At 41.4% G+C, this 22,360-nt stretch overlaps 2 protein-coding genes across 3 annotated transcripts in view; one reads left to right on the forward strand and one right to left on the reverse strand.

The window, feature by feature from the left end:
* Positions 1 to 22,360, reverse strand: part of LOC111254453 (uncharacterized) — a 175,788-nt gene that overhangs the window by 103,090 nt on the left and 50,338 nt on the right. The window lies entirely within an intron of this gene.
* bbg (PDZ domain-containing protein big bang) overlaps positions 6,965 to 22,360 on the forward strand; it is a 209,318-nt gene continuing 193,922 nt past the window's right edge. The window contains exon 1 of the mRNA XM_086974818.1: positions 6,965 to 8,268. The gene's annotated coding sequence lies outside the window, so the exon portion shown is untranslated. The remainder of the gene's footprint in view (positions 8,269 to 22,360) is intronic.

Consider the following 22,360-nt stretch of genomic DNA (forward strand, 5'->3'; position numbering starts at 1 on the left):
AGCTTTATCGAACCCTCCGTTTCCTCGCGACGATGGTACGTTGTCTTCCCAGCCCTGAGTATTCGTTAGTGTTACCACCCCGTCTTGCAGTCGCCACCACTGCTTGGCACATAGTTTTCAATGCTAGGTAGAATTTGTAATAAAATGTAAATCGTATATTTTGCAAGTCGAAGAATGACCGACCGAACAGGTTGGCTAAAGTTGACTAAGTTAAGAGTGAGCAAGGCGAAAGAGTGCGGAACGCGAGGTGAGAAAGCGGAAATTCAGCGAGTTCCTGTTAGAGCGGAGAAACGCCTGCGGCTGTAGCAGCCCAGGGTTTTGCCGTGGCTGTCACCGGTGTCAGCATCGGACTAAGGGCGCTAGGGTGTCAGTGGAAACCGCTCAGAGAGCAAACAAAAGTCACACGAGGAAGGGGAATAAGCAACGACATTAGGCCTCCTAATGGTAAAGCCATCGAAGGAGTGCAATAATACAGTTCACAGTCGACGCGTGTCAAGGTCTTCAGCTCCACTGGATGCTAGAGGAATGGCAGGAGGAGCTCTGATCAGCTACCGCGTGGCGACAGCAGGACGTTGCCGAATGCGATCAGGGTCGTTCTGCATACAAACTCAGGGTAAGCACCAAGCAATCGAGGTGCCAGGCCCCGGCATCGACTATTATACCATACCGAAGACCAAACGGGAGAGCTCCTTCAATTATTGCTACCCGTCGGTGATACTATGTGAGGGTTGCACCAGCCGGCGGTAGGCTTCGAGAAAGTTAAAGCGGCTAGTGACTAAGACGGAGCTGGGGTACAAAACCTCATATAAGTCACACGCTAAGCTATGACCTATTTTGTGAAGGGTCGCCGAGGGACAGTGAGTTAGTTCTTCATGCTACAACTACACCAATATTATGCTTCGTCGAAGCCGTGAGCTTCGAAGAGTATTCTTTTTCAATACGAAACAGCTTTTGGGGCCCTTCAAGTCGCAAGTGGAGTTCACCTCGGATGATACCTGCGCTAGAGACTTACTCGATCCAAGAAAATGAGTGACATTCAGTAGAAGCAGCACGAAGTAGGTAAACATTAGGAAGGTGTAAATACAGGCGAAGCGTTATAGTTTGTCCTGGAGAAGCTTGGACGTTTGGCTCGTGAATTGATGGGTGGAACTTCTATGAAAACGCTGATCGTGTTCACGATGAGTAAATTGTGTATTCATGTTTCTACGGTATGAACATGAGCGATAGACCACACAAATGCTGTTCATTTATATCTCTTAAATTGTATCATATTTTTGTAGTACATTAGCTAAGTCGAATTGAACGTTATATTAGTTGGACGCTTCAAAATAAAGGATTAGCAGATTTCATGATATTACATCCATGAAATTACAGAATGACTAGCTTGTAAGGCTTGCTTATTCTACTCCACGGTCAGTTGGTTAAATTAAGTAAATAAAAAAAATTAAGTTATTTCATGATTTGTTAAATATATCTCTAATATTCTGCGCTCATCTGATGTGCGATAGCCGACGATGTACGGCAGTGACCACATGCCCTAGGGTACTTAATAGAACAATGGGAACGAACGTCGCAGTAAAGCACCGAAATTATGATGATCATCATCAGTATTTTTAATTCGAATTCTCTTTTGCATCCTATCGAAGCGTTTTCGAAATAATTCTATGTATTTTTTTTCAAAATGCGAATAAAGCTTTGCTGTTAAACGGATTTGTCTTGTCGTTGGGAAAAACTGCCCTGCGACAACGTATTCGAGATACGCGAGAGTTTAACATCGGTACCTTAGTTTCGTGTTGGGAGCGACCCGCCGTCAGAAGTAGCGTTTAATGGCGATGCTGTACCTAAAACTCGAAATAATTTAAAGTACGAGAAAACCACTTTAGATATTTTTACTAGTGCTTTCTAGTCCTAACGTGCTTGCCTTACGGCTTTTATAGTAATGTTTAAAAAGCTATAAGGTACTCAAGCAGATCGAGAATGCTAAAGAAACTTTTAATTACTGAAAATTACCAACAAATCTAAAATAGTACGTCACTATCAGATGACAGTTCTTTTTTCTTTGGTGTGGAAGCCAGGGAGTAGCATCTACCAGATGTGTCTAACTATTATAATATTTTGTTTTGGTAGCTTTGGTGATATCAAAGAATACCTTTATAGAAACATAGTCAGTCTTTTGTCAATGTCTGTCACATAGTGCAACAACAGATTACGTCAGCTGTCGAAGATAATCGTCTGAGTTGATTAATTGCAATAATAATAATTGACCAAAACAGTGAAAAAAAAATGGACAATAATATTAAAATTATGTATGTTGAAGCATGCCATATCTGCTGTTGGTACTTCACCTCATACCAAAAACAACGTCTGATTTGAATAAGAAGGCGCGCGTCTTCTAGAAGAAACTAGTCCAATATCTATATGTAATAATATATATGTATTGTTATAACTGTCATAGATCCGCGGTCCTTTCGTTTCTAGAAAGGACATTTCTACTTCAGTAAAACTGACTAATATTATAAATATGATCAGACTGAACGCTTATCCTTATCCTGCAGAACACCAGATCGGGTACAGAGTCCGAAAATAAAATCGATGTAAAATGTGTCCTTTTTTAATACAACGAGGTAAAAATGAAAGCTTGTTACGGTTTTTATTAACTGAAGTTCCAGGTGCGTACAATGTAATTATTACTGATTGCGTTATTAGGCTGCGCGTGCCAGAAGTGCTATGTACGCCACCTTATCGGTTACTGTTAACTCCTCTCCTTTTTCAATTCACACTGTTAATATAACTTCGGTTTTTATTTTCTTGATAAGTTATACGGTTTTGTGCGCTATGTTATGAATAATAATTTTAGTCATTGTATAGCTAAAATAAAAGTTTCGAGTTTTCACGTCCACTACAGTCTTTAAGTTGCAGACTGCTGGGTCCCAGCTATAAACGAAATGCACTCAGATCTTAGACCATTTCATGTATTCTTCAATCTGGTTGGTATAATACGTTGCCAGTACGAAATCAGCCATTGTATATTTACCCGAATGGATCTGTTTCTCTCTAACCAAAAAAATTAGCTAACATTGTATTTTAATTGGATATGTCTGGAACACCACGATACAACTCAGACTAGCTCTCTACTATAGGTAACTAACGTACCAGGGTCTCGTCGATGATGCGTAGGAAAATCAACGAACGTTATTCGACGGGAAAAAAGGAACGTGGAAACAAAACCGCGCTCTTGCAAAGTGGAATTAGAAGCGGCGTCTACCGTATTGATCGATTCGTAAGCAAAAATAACTATGCAAACTCTATGAACCAGCAAACCAGCTCTCCATGGCTCATTTGTAGGTCGACTGTCATCCTGAAACATTCAATTATTGGTCACGTTCATCCTCGTTATCTTTGAACCCTTGTGATAGTAACAATAAGGACAAGATTGTCGAAAGCCTACCACTTACGACGAAACTATTACCAGCAACAGAGAACAGGAAGCCAACAACCTGTATGAGATTAACGATTGTAGTATTTTTTGATAGTAAGATAATTGTACTTCATCAACTGGGGTCTTAATTGAACCAATTGGTTCCATATGAACAATCTTGTACATCAATGTCCATATTTAAAAAAAAAAAACACTATTCTTAATGGAATATTTTATAAATATTTCAGAAGCACTCAGAACTACTCGAAGTATAAAAATGCTGTCTTAATATATACTTTATTCAAGCAACTTTTTTTCTGCTTCAAGAAAGATTCGTTAATGTTCGGCATCTCGAACAAGATAATCATTGGCCCTTAGGGTCAATTGCAAGATGCGTAATCATTGACCTTACTGAACAGGCAGATAAACAGAGACAATCAAAGACTTCTATGGAGAAATATCTTCAAGTTTGAAGTAACACCCTTTATGTCTTATGACGTTAATTTTAGCCAGTACATTTGTGATTTAATTGTCATACATGAAAAGTCGATTCTTTCAATTTTATCCACACTCATCTGGGGCAGATGTAGTGTCAGATTTTTATTAAAAATAACCAGACAAACATTTCTGAGGGAACTCTCAAGGTTTTTTAAGCCATTTGAATCTACAAACTGAGAGATCTTAATGTCAAAAAAACATAAAAGCGGCGAAATTTACTCTTGTCCTTTAATAGATTAAATAGGAAAGTGTGTAAATCGACTGAAGTCTTTTTAATTCGTTATTATAAATAACAGAGCACAAATAATGTGAAAAAAGGCAGTCTTTAAAAAAAAATGTTGTGAATGAATGATCCTAGCCAGTATGTTGGCATAGTTATGAGTTACGTACCAACCTATAACGAAACAGGCCAGTTAAGGCTTACAACTCGAGGCCAAGAACGAACAGCGAATTAATGCGTCTCAAAAGTTTACAATATATAAATAGATCTTATGCATCAGCCACATTTTTTTGAATATAATTTTCGTATAGGCCCAGAGTAATGTCAATCCTCTCATCTCCATTTCATAGAACTTCACCAAATCACTCTATCTTGTATAGTTTTTAAAAGATCAATAATATAGGATCGAGAGGGACTTTAAAACCATACAACACATCCATAAATTACATAGACCGGGTACACTGGTGCTCTCTAGCAATTAATATTCTATACAGTAAGGATTCCGATCCATTAGAATGTTTTAAAGAAATTATAATGTGCACTTATGAAGCAACGACTTCAATTTAGATGACCTCGCAGATTCAGACAAAAAGAAGTGAATTAAACACTATCATAAGCTATAAAATGTATGCTATTCGAAGAATGAACGCCCAAAGCGCCTTCTTTAGTGAAAATTCCGTTCTGAAAGACCTAGGTGTCCGCCAATTTGGCGGACGAACTGAAGCCTTTAGACGTAATGGTCACATAACCGCCAAGGATGGCCTGCAAGTTGGAATGGCTCTTGTAGATCGACGAGGACTAGATTCTAGAAACGGAGATAGTCTTTAAGGTCCTAAGCTATCCCACGAACGAGAGGCTGAAGGGATAATTTATTACTAAAAACGTGGTGACCCTTTGCAGTGACGAATCTACCGCAAACCGATATCACTGGGCGTAATGACGAAGTTTTCGTACTCCATAGATGGACGAAGCAGATTTAATGGCATTTTCTCTAGCCAACTGTTTGTGCAAAAGTGTTCTATTAATCGACGTTCGGGCGTTCCTTACGACTCCCGCCATTCGGATGCTAAGTCAGGCTCGAACATGGACTCATTCGCTCCGGCTCTCCTGATCGCGACAGGTACGTCCGTCCGCGCCGATATAAAGATCGTTAAGACCGACCAAGTTATGCGACGTTTTCTGATGATTACTAAACCTGTTTTAGGACTGTCCTTCAGGTTTGTAGATCTAGTGCAGTGTCGAAAGAGCAAAAGCAGTTTTGAAGTAATGTATATAAGTCGAGACGTAAGTATGCATTTTTTAGATATGATGAATAAATTTAAAACGGTGGTCTTGATCGGTCTTTAGTTTTGTCTATCTAGCTTTAAATCACTTTGTAACTGCTACACTATAAGTATACTTTTCGGATGTTTCGCCTGAATACAAAATATACTTTGTTTCTCAGGCTTTTTGGGAACAGGGGCTGAAGAGCAATTTCCAAATTGTATCTTTGCTGTATGGTCCAAAGTTTGCCCAAGATAATCCGTTGCTTGTGTGATTGCATTGGGAGCACTTCAGAGAGGTTGCCTATCCTACGCAAATTTATCGGGAAGCTGTCGTTGCCGACGAATGCCTGGCTCAGGTGGTGATTCAGCGTACTTTACTTCCTCTATAGTCAATAATAGGTGCCCATGATTAGACGCCTAGCGAGTTAGATTATCTACACCTTTACGCTTTTCTCGTTAGTCGCTGAGTTTTCCCTCGAGACTATTTTCTAGGTTAGTGCACAATGATTAAGCATTTTTCAGTCTCCAGACGTTGATTTTTGGGGCAATGGTCCTGCCAGAACCCACATGGTTATCTAAGCGGGTATTGTCCATCGGGGCAAACAAATTCTGAGACATATCTTTTTCTAAGAACCATAAAGGACCCTTCCGTTGAGGTTACTAGTTAGTGCTTGGTTTTAGCTACGCTCAGATTTACGCGTAATTCATTCAAATTACGCTGGAGTATGAACCTCTGATCCTTACGCGCCACCTATCTGCACCAGTGTTCAGGTCTTCAACAGTAATCTAACCCATATCCATGACCTTAAGCTGCGCAGCCCTTATATTATTTGTGTATCATGGACTCAACTCCTGCAGAGCCGCACCCAGAGCGCTCCATTTATTTTGGAAAAAACAGGCAATCCATCTCTGGTCTATATATCTGTTTACATAGACATTATAGTATACACATAATAATGAATCGGTTTTCTCCTGTATGTCGACATAGCACTCGTATTAGCTATATCAACAACAGCTTTATTCAATATATGGGTAGTGCTATTCGAGCTGCGACGATCACGAGGCGGAGCTGTTCTGCCAGGATAGTCCTTTCCGGGAGACATCCCCCGCGCGTTTCCCGCTCGTTGAACTGTTGGTCGCGTTCTGCCTATCCCCCCCAAGGCTATCTTTGTCCCGTTACTTCCAAATTTCCACAATTTCGAAATTTCTACAACTCCATTTATTTTTTGCTTCTGTCTCCTGTCATTAATATTTTCCTGTTTCTGTTACCGATTCTCAGGATAAATGAGAGGGGCGAAAAGAAGAAGGAGGAAAGCCCGAATTCCCGTCTGCCCGAAGTTGAACTTGTTGCTATCGAAGCGCAAGTCATCAACAACAACGCAAGATTGATACCAACAACAACGACGCCACCATAAGCCGGATGGCGATCGCTTCTGCTTTAGCTTTTGCCACCGTCGCCGGTTTTGGCTATACTCCTGAACTTTCCCTACCTCGCCGCTTCAGTGCTCCGCAAACTTCAACGGCGGCCAAGGAGCTGGAATAAGAGGCTGGCATAAACGGCCGCTACGGGCATGGACAGCTTACGGCGGCAGCACCGTTTGCCGAACGAGCGCGCACCTTTCATCTATCGGAATCGCGTTCTATTCACTCGTTCGCTCCTTGGCGGTGTCGTTGTCTCTGGTGCTGGTGCCGTGACGTTCTGTACGATGCGGAGCCACGCGGCAGCTCTTGCGGCAGCTCCTCTCTGCTGCGCCCTGATAGCCTGTTTGTCAGCCTGACTATCTGATTCTCTCCCTCTCTTTGGTATCTATCGTTGGCGCAACCGCTTCTGCTGTTGCTGTCCGTTGAACGGCGGAAGACGAACAAAGTCAGTGCGTGTCTCGACGCTGGCGACGGACGGAGGACCGTTGCTGCAGTTGTCCACCGTTTAAATCTGCCTCTGATGGTACAGTTTGGTCGGCAGATTGCGGTCCGTAATCGTCAGTGTATTGTCGCTATTGGCTATGGAAGAGCGCTCTCTATCCGGGAGCAGAGCGGATCAGTATTCGCGCTCTCAACGCTCAGCCTAATTCTCTTTTTCCATGGATAGAGAATACTAAAGGGAAAGCAGGGAATTACTTAATGGCATGAGTGCAACAACGAACCAAATATTGGCAAAACGATTATGGGCCGTGTTATCGTTGAGTAAGGCTATTGTTATCATTATTACTTCGATTATGTTAGGGTGTATATAGGGAGAAGTTTATGAGGTGTGAATTGCCTCACGCGAAATATTAGGACAAAACGCTAGAATCGCAGGTGCCGGTGTCTGAGCTGTGGTGTATGCGTGTGTGAGGACGACGTCCTGCGTGTGTGTATGCGTGTATCTGGGCGTATGTATGTGTATGTGCTGAAGGATTTGCGTTGGAAGATACCGTCGAAAACATAAACGGTGCACGCACCGTATTTTATGGCGAACTTAACGATTAGAAACTATCAGTTTCTCGATTCATGCACCTCTCGCCGACGATCGTACGCTGAATAACGTGCAACGATGTTTGTTGTTGAGAGAAGTATGAATGCGCGCTCGGAAATGTTACAGGCTTGAATTGGCCTTTATATTTAGATAACCGATGTTTATCGTTGATAGCGAACTAAAAAAAGGTGGTTGGTGCAAAGTGTGAGCTGCACTCTGTTGGCGAAAGCAAGAAAACAAATCTGAATCGTCGGATAAACTTGCCAAAGGCGGATTGTTACATGGATACGCGGTTTAAATCATTGGATAATGACAATTGTGCAGTTTCAATAAAACAAACTAAGGATACTAATAAACATCAGGAGACGACGGAAACAACAATTCTGCTTTTCACCACCTTTCGCTCCACAAGGTAAGCCCCTTTGCATATGCTTTAGATATTTATAATTCAAGCATTTGTTTTCGATACCGCAACGAAAAGGAATCCAATTTGTAATCAACCATATATAGGAAACGCATTGTTACTTGCTCTGTTGGCAGCAATCACTTTACCTAATGTCCGATTTAATTATGCGTGCACATACGCAAGCACGTACGTGCACAACGTAGTCTTCTCTATAGTATACTAAATATCAAAGGTCACTCGTCGCCAAACCCAAATCAGCGGTTCCGCTGATCTCTCTTTCTATTACTCAATGTGTCCTAGGTTGCCTTTGCTGCAGCATTTCAATGGACCATCGGCTTCGCGACAGACTTCTCCAGTCCTTCTTGGTCCTTCTTAGTCTCGCTGTTTCGCTAATTCAGATCATATATGAAAAGCTGCCACAGTAGTATAGTCGCTAAGGGTTGCCTTGCGTTATACGCTCGCCTGCTAAACTTAAAAAAAACTTAAAAGTTATTTGTTACATTAGCATTATTCTGTCTTCCTATTTACGTTACACGATTTGAAATAGTATGGAATCAAGTTTTTGGATCGAGGAAATGACAGAGTGCCAGTGTAAAGTTCCACTCATGCGATCCGTGACGACTGTATTTTGACAAAGAGTATTGCCAGAATGGAAAAGGACAACATGGATAAATTCCATAGCGCAGCATAATCCAACAATTTACAGCCAGCAGAAAGAATGAACGCTTTCGATTTGACATAGGTGCAGAAGGATGGATGGAAATGGCGAAGATAATGGCTGTTTATAGCCATAGATAGACGATGTTTCGATAGCGTTCCGATTGTATATTCGCGTGATCTACATATGAAATTGCTTGGCGGAAGGCAAATAGGCGAAATTCTATGTTACTGCTCGCGATGGACGATTATAACCATGTTTGCTGGTAGGATGAAGACCGTATACTGTAGCTACGAAATGATAGTGTTGCTTCGTTGAAGAACGGGACCTGTCAGAATAGAAACATACGTGTGCAACGTATACGATACGCACAAATTTATTTAGACATGTACACGCATGCTGTCAATAATACTAATATCAATATAGCCATATATAGGGTCGAATCTATCAAGCAACTGTTGTTATTGTTCCTGTTTTTTTATCGTAATACTCCGGTCTCCGTTTCGAATGAACGTAAATTGGATACGTTTTCGTTACAGAAAGAGCCAATTGTGAATTAGTCTTAAAATTATATCTTTCATATAACGTATTTAATATGTAACAGTAGCATTAATAACTTTTGCGCAAAATACACGCACGAATCAGGACGTTCCCTGTACGCGCATCCTTTTGCTTTCCTTTTTTTAGTAAAACACGTTATTTAGCTTGTATTTAGTTGTACTACTTCGTAAGGAAAATTTTGTCATCAGTTTGCTTCTCTGTTTTGTATGAATAGCTAATCTGAAGACCTTATCTACTTATTTACCCTTAAATATTTTACAATAGTACAACTTCTCGGCTAAGAGTGTGCTGAAATAGCGGCGTTTGCTTTACCTTAAATAGAAGAGTGTTTATCTTCATTACGTGCCTGAAGCTAACGTCCAAAAGTAATAGTCATTCTTATTATGTACACGCGCATGTGTACAGACATACATAGACATAGTCTATTAGATGTTAGAAAATAATTACGGAATTTTCGTTCTGTTTCATCTGATGTTTCTATATCGATAAGGTGCTGGAGACATGATACATAGCTGACTATGTATCATGATGCGTGAATTCTTCTCGAATGTGTGTGCAGTTTATTTGACGTTTACTGTTTGAATTTACTTTGGGAGCGCACGAAATATGGGGCGGGAAGGGGCGGAATCATTCGCTTTCTTGCTCTGAATGGATAACGAGATTTGTCAGGTGGCTGATAACGTTGTTAGGTGATTGTTAACAGCTCGAAGCAGAATGTTGAAGATCGGATTTCGTATAATGTAGAAGTAAGATCTACTATAATCTACTTGCACAAATATTTGCCCGTGGAAGACTTACCTGGCGTCATACCTTTCTCGGTCGGTTTCTATTTGTCAAACTATGTCCCACACACGTATTCGCTGGCGTACAAAGAAGATGTGGATTTTCAGTATTTAACGTTATGTTACAGCTTGTAAAAGAAAGGCTTGGGCTAAGGTTGACGGCAGTCAGTATTGATCTCGATTGCATGTCAGATTTGCCACCTCAGTTGTAAACGGAAGCTTCTTTGTGGTCTTCGTAAGATGCCGGACAGAAGCGAGCTGGTAATAAAAGTTGTTCAGCTAGCAAATAATTACGTGTTTAAAAAGGTTACTTAGGAAAGCCCAGGCCGACTAAAGATTAACTCTCCATCTTTTGGACTGAGGCAGGCCATGCACCGCTGAGCTGCATCCTTAGACCGGCGTAAGCAACACAACTGATTAAAATATATGTTGACCTACAACAGACGTCGCGTTTAGCGCACAAATTTAAATACGTTTGAGGGAACCTTGTCGTAAATAGAAAAAAAACAGAATTTGTCCTATAGCGAGAAACGTCTTGAAGAGTTCGAATCACTGTACATCTGACGCTTACAGCCTTCATTGAATTTTTAGATACACACGACAGTGTCCTATGGCTTCAGAGAGCTCTGAATAGTAAATACAAACCTAACAGATATAACATGTAACCATAAAGATAGTTGATCCTTTTAACAAAAAAGTATTCTCGACGTTAGCACTTTTACCGGCCGCTCGCGTATGGCATCGCAAAACAGTCACCTCTGTGTAGAGTCCTCGTGATAGCTTAGTGGATAATGTCTTTGCCTACTAATGTTAGAGACATATTGTGGTCTATGCTCGAACCCAAGCCAGGGAGACGGTCGTTTGATGGAGCACCTAACGGCAATGCCGGACGTAACACCCGGAACATAGCGAAAACAATCAGCTATTCAAATTACAGTCAGCTAGCCATAAAATGGCGTACTACATATATGTGCTTTTTCCCCTGACTTGTTTCATATCGGTAGAAGCGCAGCGATAGTGATGTTGCAGACATAATTTTAAGCCAGCTAAAAAAAACAAGGTAATTAATTAAAATATGATAATATAAATATTAGCTATTAAAGAAAGATCTAATGGCTGCTATATAGATGAAAGGAGAATACGATAAGTAATCCTAATAGCAACTTCATAGTAGAAGTGCTCGCTACATCTCAGAGGCAAACTCGTGACTAAGACAACTCAAAGTCAATCGCCTCCTATATTTGTTTACAGAAATCGATTTATCTTTTCGTTCGAACTGTTAGTCAATGGTAGAACCGACGTTGATTACGTTCAGGTTCAATGGTTCTATGTAATAATCACCTCGACAAGAAAGACTGTTGCTACTATTAGCGGCACCGATTACAAAAACGGGCCACTATCCTCCTTGTGCATATTCCAACAGCAAATATGTACAGAAGCGTCAGCGGTTTTGGGGCGGTGCTCCATGTAACAAAATGCCAAGGTGCTCGGTCGCCGACTCAATACGGTAAAATCGTCTTTCGAAATACCGCAGAGTATCACTGTAATTAATTGCGACAATTTATCGCTGCCACTAGCGCCTATGTAATTCCTATTGGTATTAACTAGAATCAGGTTTAAGACAAGCTGTGACGTTCTGTGGAAAAGATAGCTGGTCTGCTCTTGTGGCATTCGCTCAAGGCTTTTGGAAACGCTTGCTTGGTTGGAAAGGCAGCAAACTATCAGGGATATATATCTATGTGTGTGTATATAGGACAAAGTTGTCCTAAACTGTTGTCCAGTGATGTTGACCTTTGCACGGCTATAAAGATAAATACAATACAAACAGACAGAATATTGCTATTAACTAATTAGTTTGTCAAAACATTCACTTATTCCGAGAATAAATGCCTCTTGCGCCGAACAAACGAGGATATTTGGCTAATGTAGACAATTTTCACAAGATACACTGTGATACGCAGAATAACTTAACTCAGACTGTCTTGGCATTGCAATAAAAACTACCTTTCCCTACCACCCATGGTCTTGCCCAAACCACATTGAAGGTTTATGAACCGGACTACAATAGGACGCAAGAGAATTTTGGATTATTACTAGACAAGAGGTTATATTAAACCTGGGTTCTATCTATCAAAGCAAATATGACGGTTTTAAAGGAAATAAAGCATACATTTGTCTGAACTTTTTTTCTTAGCCCGCATAGGCTTCTCAGCGAGGTTTCGACAAAAGAAAGTCGTTAAGCCATAAATCAGCGAATCACTTCAAAATAATTTAGGCTGAATCGTATCTCTACTCGAGTTCCTATGAGTGCTGCACTAGAAGTACTTACAGAAGTGACATTATCAGTCGAAGCACCAATGAGAACTGCCAGCTGCGTAGCAACAACAGCCTATGGATTGCACCGATATGCAAGTCAGGCCCAAAGGCGCACCAAATTGATCGGCCAAATTCTTGGATAGGACGGATCGCCCTCCACTTTTCTGTTTTCGTCTCTGCCGTTTTCATAGTCCATTTGTTGCCTGCGATAGTTAGATGACATCTTATGTTCCAAATGGCTGGTGTACATGCCGTAGTTATTTCGTTAAAGCCCCTCCTGGTGCTAGACAATAAGGTCTTGTCAAAGTTAGCCATATTCGTAGTAGCTGACTGGTTACGAGCAGTCGTCTACTTACGTCTATAGAGACACTCGATAAATACGTTTATATGCGGCCCGGCCTGCCTTGATGGCTTCCATACGTGTATGAGTGCATCGATCTGTCCAACTAACGTTCGGTTGTTTATGGTAGTTTAGAGTAGAGCGGAGAAACTATATGCCCCGTAGAATTTAAATGACGTAAAAAAGGACATGCGAATTGGGCTAGGTCGATCACCTCACTGGAGTCTCTCGCGGTGGCAGTAGGGGCAGGCGACTGACCTGATTCCTCTACATCTTATACAAATCGAATAGATCATAGTGATCTTAGATCGATTTTAGCATTCGACCCGTTGTACCCATCCAGTTTCGTCAGCACCACCCCAACCGTGAAATCTGCCCATGTGATGACAGCATTTCATGATGACAAAGTATCTGATGGGCAATAGATCGGAATATAGTATACATGACACGAGTCGTCGTTATTAAACGCACATCACTTAAACATGGTGCGTGCTTTTAAGCTATGATATTTTTATTATATGAGACTTAGATAATAGAAATAGCCTATCAGTAAAAGTATTAGTACCGATTAATTCAACTATTAGCAATTAGATTGTAACACAGCGCCAATGAACTATAAGGCAGGCCACGCAGTAGCTCACTAATATAGATTTCCTATATCGTTTTGAATATGATAGATAGAGTCAAGCTATTCGTAACGTCTCGAGAAGATATCGTACGAGTGTCTTTCTGACGAGGCTCAATTGTCGTAAAAATCATAATTTTATTTTATTCCTTATTTTTGAAGATTTTATTTTCAGTTTTTTTCTTCTGCTACGGTGCAATATAGGTTGTCTAAATGTCTTGCATTACATCAATTCTAAATGATGCGTGATTAGAACAGGTAACATATATACATACGGCACGTGTATGGCATAGATAACCTATTGATTTAGCTTGTTATAGATACCATGCGCAATTTTATAGTAAGTAATTCATACTACGCCAACTACTAGACTAAAAGCCACACAAAAGAGATACTTTGAAATGTCTTCCAGTAGAAATATTATTCAAATAATCGAGTCAAGTATTACAAGATCTTTGATCCAAAATATTCTGCATATGAGAAAAAAACAAATAAATTTAATGCAATAACCAAGAGAGGCGTTGAATTCAGCAGGGAGGAGGCAAGTACACAGTTTGAGAACATTATCTTCCTGCATCTCACTTGTACAAACGATTCGCGTTGTTCGAACGATGAAGAACACTGCCCACCCATTATAGATCCTTGATGCTCACGTATTACCCCCGAATTACCTGAATGCATTCCCTGGTGTTAGAGGGTCGTCAAACACGCAACTCTGGGGTTGCTCTAACAGAACAAACGCAAATATATTGATCGCGACTGTGTAGCGATCGCATCATCGACAGGGTGCGACAAGCTGGGTTTCTCTCGTTTCTTAGGGGAGATTTTCTTGCTGGCATCGATGGTCGGCGGTTACCGGGAGTTGGAGCGTCGAACGGCAGATCGACACACCTCACACGGTCATTTCTCAGATACTTTTGATGACTGTTACCGCTGATTAATAAATCAGCGGTAACAGTCATCGGCTCTTCATGAGAAGATCGCTTTTTCGATGGCCTCGTTTTGCTGTTATTATAACTGATTGTACCGTCGTCTGCGGTGCAATGGCAATTGATGGTAGTGGTAGTTGCAAGTCTGACTTGATTCGTTTGAGCCCTCTTCAGGCATCGCCCGGTGCCGTAGTTAAACAGATTGATTTAGGTGAGGTGCTACCTACCGCGGGTCAGAATGAGTTTTGGAATCTAACCTTTTTTGCCAGTTAACTTGTAAAATTGTAGCGTACGCTGGGATGGACGAAAGCGTTCCGTTCTGAGCGTCCTCTCGACTTTTCGACAAAGGATTGTTATATTGCGTCTACTATTGCTGGCAGTAATACTAAGCTAGAACAAAATGACGGGACAAGACAAAATCGAGACAATAGCCATAACAGCGACGTTCATGAAAAAGTGTCGAATATTTTACAAAAAGTAAGATGAAGAAAAGCTAAAATGACGAGAGAGTCCGCTAGAACGATACAGCCGCTTACCTTTATTAACAATAAGAAGAAACACAGACTCAAAAGTGAAGCAGCAATAACAAAACATCAACGCGAGTATGCCATTGCTCTGGTCCTAAAGGAGGCGGTGAATTACGACAAATAACTAGCTTTCCGTTAATGCTGTTGCTGCTACGGCCGGCAGTTGTAACTGCGGTTGACACGATATCTTCTCTGCCTATCACGTACCGTTTATAGCGATACGTACGGACTGCTACGACGTCTACGAACTGGCCCGCCTCTTGCGGAAACGCTACGAAACGGCCGCGTTCTTCGTTCGTTTGCCTACTGGTAGGTGTGTTTGCTAAATCCGTCAAATGATGGCGATGTCGATGACGATGACGCTATTACTATTATTATTTACGACAAACAAACGAGAGTTGGTTTCACCTCAGCTCTTTACAGGGAGACAAGGGAAAAAGGTAATGATCTAGATGATGTTTCATTGAAGAAGTTGTGACTTGCACGGCTGGGAAATACATGCGATTAATGAGAACTGTGCATGCTTGATCCGAACAAAAATTGTTTGTCTCAAATGTAAAATAAAACAAAAAAATTACCCATATGACTCGTATTGGCTTTTTTTTTAAGCACAACAATTAATACAAAAGAGACAAGCCGTCTGAAATGGCCATTTGCTCAGCTTATTCTGAGCATGTAAGGATAAATCATCATAAGGAAATACGATTTGGTTAAGGTACAACATCAAAACAAATTACACCACTATGTATGACCGGGACAAGTATAGGAAAATTCGACAAGTTCTGGCCGCTAGCCAAAATTAGACCGGTAGATCGTGTTTATCTTTGCGACTGTACCCAATCTATTCCTAGATCTACATAGTAAGATCATAATGACAGATTCCCGGACAAATTCTGTTGCTGTAGCGTTAAGAAAACAGGTAATTGCATAAGGAGTTATTTGCATTTCCAGCTTTTTGCGGCATGTCGCTGCTGTTTCCATCAGAGGTTTGTATTAGAAGGCATGGAAGTATTTTTCTGACGCAGCGACGCCATGGTAAAGAGTAGTGTCGCTTTAATGCGGCCTGATCGCTTATTAACCCACGTTCTGTCCTTCATTCGACGCTTTATTTATTAGGAGCGTGGACACGAAGAAAGCCGTCTGTGGTCTTTCTATCTAATTGAATTTCACGGCTCAAAGTCAACCGATCGGTTCTACGAACACAAAATTGATTTTGCAATAGTTTTTCGACATTTTCCATTAAAACCTACCTATACTACGCTGTTCGATAAGCAAAGGAGAAAAACGGTACTGGGAACAATTTGTCTTTGTGTTATTCTCGTGTAACTTAAAGGCAGCTAAAATACATGGTTTAGTTGATTGAGCGATTCCGTTGGGACTCGGTCAATTAGACAGGAATGAAGCTAAAGTTGAAATAATGAACAACTATCTATACTTGGCCATTATATATGGCGGGAGGTGCCAAAGGTTACTAATAATAACGTTGGCTGGATAATCGGCTTCACTCAAAAGTACTCGGTGCGTACTCCAGCGTTTTAGAGACGCTACTCAACGGGACAAGATGTCATCGGTCAGACTGACCAAGGTGCTCGCCAGCTTCGCAAAACGGAAAATCGTTTTACCATTGTTTTTGACTGAAATACTTTGCTGGTTAATCGCATAAATCCATTGTTAATTTTGCGTAGCGAAACAGCGAAGACGCATCGCACCAGCCACGTTATCCACAGGATCAGAAAAGCCAACCGTTATCCAAGCCTTGCTATAATTAATACTAATAGAAAGTCAGCGTCATCGATTAAGAGCTATGCAATAATTAGAATGGCCATCAGTATAACTGGGAAAATGGGGCCCTACACAGTACTGAGACGTATGCCGTGAACAGCCGAAGCAGGCAAGCTTAACTTACCAATGGTAATTTGTAACAAACAGAACTGGAACAAAGAACTCTGCATACAAGAAGTCATTGAAATCATCGAGGATCGCATAACTTGAGTTATGTTGCAGACAGCTCAGTATGTTGAAAAAATTATTGTTTAGCATAATAAAAAGGGGGTAAAGGTTGCATAGCCCATTTATCTCTCAAATACAAGGTAACTTCTCATGTTTTCATAGGGTTTCTGTAATGGGGCTAAAGTGCTAGAATACTGCCAAGATGCAAGCTTAGGGGTTATTGTACGTGGCTTCTTTAAGGACATGTTTAAAGATGAAATAGGCTGCAAGGCGAACTATATTAACATTAAAGAAACGTATGTGGACGGGCTATTAAACTTTGGCGAAAATCGTAAAAATACTGTTTATTAACTCGATTTGTTCAAATAAGTACGATAACCTATTAATCAATGAGACCAAGTCAAATTGCCCATAAAAACGCTGACATATACTGCAAAAAAAAAAAATAGGTGCGATAATATGTCCATGAATATTAATGATTTTATTCGCCAGTAGTTAATATGGCCCTTGATATACGTTTGTGTGACTACAGTTTGATAGCTTGATGAAAAATGTTCATTCCACAACTACATTGATTGATTCAACGATGTGACGGCGTTATAGGCTCCTCTGTTCCATTTTCTATGTAACGGCATCAACCGTTACTCTGAGTAACTCCCTTGCAAATATAATAGCATCGTACTCAGTGCATTTGAACAACAGAACTAGTTCTATGGTTGATAACCGATCAAAATGAGCTGCAAAGATCAAAATATAACAGTCACCAGAGATTGAACATCATCCGCAGCAAAAAGCGTCAATGAGTGTTCGCCTGTCCCTGTAAAAAACGATGACAATCCTATAGGGACAGCGGCTGACGATGAGTAGCTGTCTCTTGGAAAAGCAGGGACGACATATATTCGGATCCCTAGGACAAAAACTTACGTCAGCAACAACAACAACGCTTAGACGTGGTAAACGCCACTTTTACCACTCGTTAGCGGAAAAATAAGGAGCCAAATTGCCATAGGCGACGTCGCTGCGGCAGAGGTCACACGGGTTCCCCTTCTCTTTGATGTCTTTCAACTTTTCCTCGGAAGCGTCAGCAGGCCTCCTTTTCTGCTTCTTGCTGATGTTGTGAGCTGCTCTTCGTCCTCTGTGATTCGCTTCTACGGGTAATTGTTAGCTGTTCTGTGCCTGCATGAACATCGCTCTGTTCAGCAATGCTACCTCTCCGCTTTCGAGCGACTTTGTTGAGTCTCTTTGAAGTATTATGTTTCAATTACCTCTCAAAAAGCATCTTAGCAACACCAGCCTCAGTCGATCATAAGGATCATAAGGAATGGGAGCTTTTATCCGAAGTCAACCCATTGGCGGGCAGATAAAACCACCGAAATCACTAATCTCTGGTCGTAAAAGAAACTCGCCGAAAATGATGACTTTTGTCCTTGGTCGTCACGGTGACGATGATGATGATGACGCGCGTGTCTACCTATGCTTTTGGTCTGTGATTACACCTCAGTAGCTGATTACCTGACTAGGTACATGATAGCTAGCGATGTGAATATTATTTTATTGCATCAGAAACAAATAGAAGAACCGAGCAAATACCCTGTAACACACACAATGAAACGATGTCGCCAGCAACGTGATCGCAGTCAGAACAACACGCCAATACCAGGTTTTTACCAGGCGACCGGTCATTTCTGACGTAAAGAGAACCGAGCTCTGCTACCACCAAGGACAGAAATCTGCGCAGCGGTTAAGGTAATGGTAGACGATGGTAGACAACAGCAATGTTACCATAGACGCCAGGAAGCAGTATGAAATGAAAGATGCCCTATAGGCCAGAGGGCAAGTAAGTCGGCGATTGGCGATCAGTGCAGTGTAGTGTGCGCTGAAGGTATCGGGCCTCTCGAATTCAGCGGATTATATGGGCATAGATACACCTGTTTTGCCTAAGGTTTCGTTCCAGTCAACAAATTGTATCTGCTCTATTGTACATGCAGTATTGGCACGCCGTCATACTTCATTTAGTCGATTTGCTACAAGCCGATATGCAATGCTGTACAATGGCAGACGCATTTTCGATAGTTTCGTTGATGTGTTTCGGTTTATTCGGTGTTTTGTAGACGTACGTATATAGCTTGTACATCTGCCCTTACTATCGGAGTCGGCCGGCGTTAATTCCGCTTAGCGTGTCGAGGAAAAGCGAAAAAGATAGACTAATGGAATCGGGTCACATTTGCCAGGACAAATACCTAAAAGGTATAAGCGGCATGAGAGACACGACAGTTGCTCAAACAGACATTATCAGTTTAATAATAGCGAGCAACACTGCCAATATCTCAGTCGGCAATGAACGGCGCTCGAAGACGAGGCACCGAACGTAGGCCACCGGAGGCAGCAGAAATGATCGAAATCAGGACTGGCTGATGATAATCGGACATGATTTTTTCCGATATGACGGTGTCGACGCGCATGAAACAGCGGCAATGCGAAAGTATGAACCGGCAATGAAGACGGAAATAACAGAGAACCGAGAAGAATTTCTTCGAACGATCCACACTGAAGAAAGCCGTCAACACAGATCTGGATCACGACCGTTACCTTCTTACATTCGGATTGGCGTCTGTTCAATTCGTTCTGTTAAGGTAGATACTAACGAATCGGGATTCTCCAATCGAATAAACCATTGTTGGCTGCCACTGATGATATTGATGACGTCCATAATGGTAATTCAAAAATTGCGCTTGATCTGAGCAAAATTGAAGCCTGCAAGAGATGCCTCTAGTGGCACGTTGAATAAGGCATCCAGCGGAATGTGTTTATGTACGTTTGAAAAAAGCGGAGCCCAAGCAGCTGCGAGTTCGTACCTTCTACCAGTATTAGTCTACATCGCGAGTAGCGATAAACCATAGCAAATACACTACGTTACAGCTACATCATTAAACAGGAAGAAAATACCAACATTGTCATTAATTTGAGGTCCGCCCGTGACACATTCTAGCAGCGCCATCGTACTGCGGTTTGAGAAACAATATCCGAAACGAACACGATAAACATGACCATCAGCGATCGCCTACAATTTCGCTCGTGGCTGTTTAACAATGGCGCGCCTAATTTCAAACTCGGGGCTAGCGCAAATGTGTGATAGATTAGAACGGCGAAGGAATACCGCTATACGAAAATGGCCCTTTAGACGATTATTTCCGACATATAACATTTGGAACAAATCAGTTTGTTCGGCTGAAAGATTGTTTGTATCTCATAACAATTGTATGCGTCTATACGAGACCAGCCTGGCAAAACTGCTGCTTGTGACGCGCACCCTTAAGTACGAGTGGGTGCATTACGTACTGAAGTCAGTCAGTTTCATAGAGAAAGAACAGCTTAAAATATTTACGGAAGGGCGAAAAGGGTCCTTAAAAGTATTTGAATCACTGATCCGGAGATATATACACACAGCGAACAAAACTGTTGACGATGTAAAGAGCGACGTTTTATATTTTGGGTTGTGTTCTGTTTCAAGCTGCTTAACGGGCCACACTATTTAATATCTAATATCGTGTTTGATCGTCGTACATAAAAAGATGAAATGAAAAATTGTCTTTGAACCAATCACTTTTTGTTGCACTCGAAATTCTTTCTGTAGTATCCTTTCAAAATCTGGGCTAGCGTCTTTGAGCGGATGAGTCAACTTCGCTAAGATTCGATGAATACCTAAAAGGAAGTCGTATTCGCGACACCTGATGAACGCGATATTAGTAATGTACGGGAAAATGGCCACCGACTTAGACGTCATCGCAGGCCGTTTTGCGTACCTAGTTATCACACCTATATGTACATGAACTTTAGACGGTAAATGTTAGAAATAACGTTTCGTAATAAGTCTGCAATTGCAAATCCAGCCAAAGACGATACAAGCGATATATCATTCACAGCAATGGTCATTATTATGATGGGATTGCCAATACGTGAGTTATGAATCTAATATTTTGTGTGGTATATGGTTTTCGACACCAGCAAACACGCTGATGAACCATGTTAAAACTATTAGAAAAAAATATTCGATTAACTTGTGCAGAAGTGGGTCAGAGGCTGAGGAGGTTTACCGAAAGGGCTGATATTTGTAACGAATGTTACACTGACTGAGTGTATGGCACACAGGTTTACGTTACTGATTTTGTTGAACGTTCCAAGTCTAATCAGCCTACGTAAGCTCCTGTCATTGGAATCTACATTGGTTAGGTTTTCTAAAATAGTGCACTAGCAGACGACTGCTTGACCAAGTAGAAAAGCGGCGGGATCCCTCCGCCAAACATTTGCTATTTTCATAACGGCGAGCAGATTCATACAAATACATAGAAGATAGCAAGTTGAAACATTTTATAGACTCATATAGTAGCTTTGTATGTATTAATGCGCGTGTAGGAGCGAAAAGAACGATTAGAGCGCCAATTATCTAGAACGATTTGCCACAAATCTCCGTTGAGTCATTTAAACAACATGATCTTTAGGGGCTTTGAATAAGCGACTGTCGTTGTATGTGCATATATCTATCTATCTGTTTCAGGTTAAGCCTATGCGCCTGTTTTTAGCGTCCAGTACGTGCATATTGAACGAAAATGTGGAAACTACCAAAATCATTATCAAAGCTAGACTCCGAACACTTTGATCCTACACGTGATCGCTACATTTGGTTGAAAGAGATTCGGCTATGGCTCGCTAAGGAAATACCGAACGGCGCTTAGCTTGTGTTGCCAGTCGTTAATACTCCCCTGACCCGAGCCCTTATTTAGGGCCCGAACGTCACGTTCGTTAGCACCGCGCTACCACACGTATGAAGGAGCAAACGTTACACGGATATAGATGATAGCCTGATTAAATGTGCATCTGATCTTTGTTGCATCGAGGGTCGTGGCGGACGAAAGCTTACGTCACGTTCACTTATAACGCTACAGTAACGTGTCCATCTAATAGCTGCCGTTATTGGGGCTAGGAGTCTGTTTTAGCTACTTAGCACCTTGGCAAACGAATCCGACAATAAGAATGAGAAACTGCAAGGTGCTTACGCTGACTACACGAGATCCGCGCTATTCCTGTAAAAAGAAAGAAAGAAAGCGAGTAAAATACGGCTATTCCGGCTGGTGAAATATATCGTAAGCATTGTCGCTCCCCTCTCTTTCTACGTTCGGTGCCCTCTACCCATGCGGTCGTTGTCAAACCTCTCAAATTGCAACACTACCCTCTCGCCCACTGCCCCCGGTGGGAACGCAACATGTAGGCTTAATAGCGAATCGACACTGCAACTGCCTCCATTGTAGGTCGAATCATTCTCCACACAACGTTCGCAATTCATTTACTTGCGCCAATAAAATTAGCAGTGGCAAAAACGACTCTAAGGGCAAGAAGCCTTTTTCCTCTCCGA

Source organism: Varroa destructor, unplaced genomic scaffold (assembly GCF_002443255.2).
Source record: "Varroa destructor unplaced genomic scaffold, Vdes_3.0 BEIS01000007.1, whole genome shotgun sequence".
NCBI classification, from domain to species: domain Eukaryota; kingdom Metazoa; phylum Arthropoda; class Arachnida; order Mesostigmata; family Varroidae; genus Varroa; species Varroa destructor.